This window comes from Lagenorhynchus albirostris, chromosome X (genome assembly GCF_949774975.1).
Source record: "Lagenorhynchus albirostris chromosome X, mLagAlb1.1, whole genome shotgun sequence".
NCBI classification, from domain to species: Eukaryota; Metazoa; Chordata; class Mammalia; order Artiodactyla; family Delphinidae; genus Lagenorhynchus; species Lagenorhynchus albirostris.
Genome location: NC_083116.1, coordinates 18245779 through 18249049, shown reverse-complemented (window position 1 = coordinate 18249049; position 3271 = coordinate 18245779).

The window sequence follows — 3271 nt, the reverse complement described above, 5'->3', positions numbered from 1 at the left end:
TGAAGGAATTAATGAGTAAATATTTGGTTGTGAGCTAATTAATGCAAAACGAAATGCTAAACAGAGTAGTACTCACTCTTATGCAGTAAAAATAGAACAAAAAGAGAACATGGAGCATTAGAAAAATCAGGAAAGTCTTTGGAAATAAAATGATCTTGAATCGGTGTGGTTGGCAGAATGATGGTCTCTCCCAAAGACGTCTATGTCCTTATCCTTATAATCTGTGAATACATTGCCTAATAGGACAAAAAGGAATCTGTGGATATGATTAAGTTAAGGTCCTTGAGATGATTAGATTATCCTGGATTATTGAGGTAGGCCCAATGCAATTACAAGATTTCTTAAGAGTCATAGAAGGAGATGTGCTGAGGAAAGAAAAACAAAAAACCAGAGTCGCACAGTATGAGAAAAACTTGATCTGCCATTGCTGGTGTTGAAGATAGAGGAATAGAGATACTAGCCAAGGAATTTCAGAAAGGGAAACCTCTAGAAGCTAGAAAAAGCAAGAAAACGAACTTTCTCCCTAGAGCCTCCAAAAGGAACAGTCCTGCCAATACCTTGATTTTAGCTCAGCGAGACCCATTGTGTACTTCTGACTTTTAGAACTGTAAGACAATAAATCTGTGTTGTTTTAAACCACCAAGTGTGTGGTAATTTGTTACAGAAGCAATAGGAAACTAACAGAGTTGGACGTAGATGGTTGGGCTGAATTTGTACGGGCCAACAAAGGAATCTGGGCTGAAGAAAGAATTGGAGACATTTGATGAAGATCCATGGGATTATCAGAGCAGAGATTAGCAAGTCAAGTGGAAGGCTTCTGGACAACTGGAAATGAAAACATAAATAGAACTGGTCTCCAAAAGTCATGCAGAAGTCAGACATTGGTCTTGACAGACTTAAAATGCAGGCACACAGACCAATATTTCCATGTGCAGAGATTTCACAGAGGGCAAGAATAACTATTTTATTTCACTCTCTCTTTGGGGGAGTTTTCTGAATCCTTTTACAAAGATGAATTTCGTTGCAACCAGTCTTCTCAAAGTGTGCTGATAGAATATTCATTCATGTACTTATCCATCCTCTGCCCAAATATTGATGAGCCACTAAATGCTTTCACTGTGGAGGCATGGTCCCTGCAGTCTAGGAAACCATATCTAGAAGAAAAGATAGATAACCTGAATATAAGTATAGTGGACAAGGTTCTTTTTCTCCTTAACTCTCTTCATTTCTTCTCCTCAGTTCTAGTGGGGAGAGTGCTTTTAGTATAATGATGCATCAAAGTCTTGCCATTAAAGGTAGTTCAACATTAGCAAGAAGGAAGGTCTTGCAGACGTAGAGAATGGACTTGAGGACGGGGTGACAGGGAAGGGTAGGCTGGGATGAGGTGAGAGAGTGGCATGGACATGTGTACACTACCAAGTGTGAAGTGGATAGCTAGTGGGAAGCAGCTGCGTAGCCCAGGGAGATCAGCTCGGTGCTTGGTAACCACCTAGAACGATGGGATGGAGAGGGTGGGGAGGAGACGCAAGAGGGAGGGGATATGGGAACATATGTATACGTATGGCTGATTCACTTTGTCGTACGGAAGCTGGCACAACATTGTAGAGCAATTGTACTCCAAGCTGTTAAAAAAAAGAAAAAAGAAGAAAGGTCTTACGGCTGCCCTATGCTAAATGCTTTGAAAGACCCAAGCCTGCTCCCAAAAGAGACTGTAAAGAGCCATTGGATGGAAGGATCCACCATCATACCCCCCCACCACCACCAAATGAAAAATCCCCAGGCTTGACTACACTGAAAGCTTCAGACCGTATGAAAAGCCTGCAGGACGGAGCTGGGAAAAGCTGAGGGGAGAAGAGGGAGATCAGGGACTCTCATCACAAATGGGCTTTGATTGGACTGAAAGAAAAGCCCATGGGTACCATCCTCTGGAATCTGAGTGTGTTTATGATGGGATACTCTTTAGAAATGGGATCTCCTTGAAGATCATTACAAGATGTTACATAAAGCAAAATGTGCCAAGTGTTATAAGAGTGACAAAGTGACATGGGGGGGGAGGTTCCACATTGATGTAATCAAAGAAGTACCAAGCATGATTTCCAACCCCTCAAATATCTCTCAGAACCTGAAATTCTACCATTGATCCCTAACACATCTGTCTTAAGCATTGCTTTCTTTCCTCATTACCTATTTGAAAGAGCAAGTCTCCCCAGTCTTAACGAGTTGGTGGAATGACAGATGGGACTGATAGTAAGATGGAAGATGTGCCTCTTTGTTCTCATTTGAAAAGGCTCTGCTTTTCATCATTTATAGATATCTCACTACTTACTGCTGCTGATGTGGTCTTTGCACTTTAGAATTCCCTGAATATGAAGTAGAATGCACATTAAAATAGAATGCAAATGAATTGCTCTGTGCTAGATTCTGGTCAAGGGAGAGATTGCTGCTCAGGTTTTGGTTCAGTTGAAAGTAAATTTCATACCTTGGGTAACAGACGCTACTGTTTCTTTGTTGAATAGTCAGTACATTTATTCCTCATTTTGGAGGGGGTGTTTAATCTTTTAAAAATAGATTTATTGAGGTATAATTTACATACCATAAAATTCACTAATTTTTTGTTTATTTTTTATTAATTTTTATTGGAGTATAGTTGCTTTACAATGTTGTGTTAGTTTCTTGCTGTACAGCAAAGTGTATCAGCCACATGTATACATATATTCCCTCTTCTTTGGATTTTCTTCCCATTCAGGTCACCACAGAGCACTGAGTAGAGTTCCCTGTGCTATACAGTAAGTTCTCATTAGTTATCTATTTTATACATAGTAGTGTATATATGTCAGTCCCAGTCTCCCAGTTCATCCCACCCCCTTCCCCTCTTGGTAACCATAAGTTTGTTCTCTACATCTGTGACTGTATTTCTGCTTTGCAAATAAGTTAATCTCTACCATTTTTCTAGGTTCCACATATAAGCGGTATTATACAATAAAATTCACTAATTTTAAGGTTTGACTGTGCAACCATCACCACAATCCAGTTTTAGAAGATTTCTTTTAAAAAATTTTTTAATTTATTTTTTAGACCCAACTATTTTAAGTGCTACAAGATTTTCATTTTGTGTGCTTAAAAAACAGGTCTCTGAATAAAGTTGGCTACTCAGAAAAAGCATAGCCATGACATGAACAAAATGATTATACGACCAGAGCAGCTTTCATTGTCTGCCAGGAATAGTAGGCTAGATGCTGTCAGTGAGGGACTGCTTTTGATACTTCTAGAT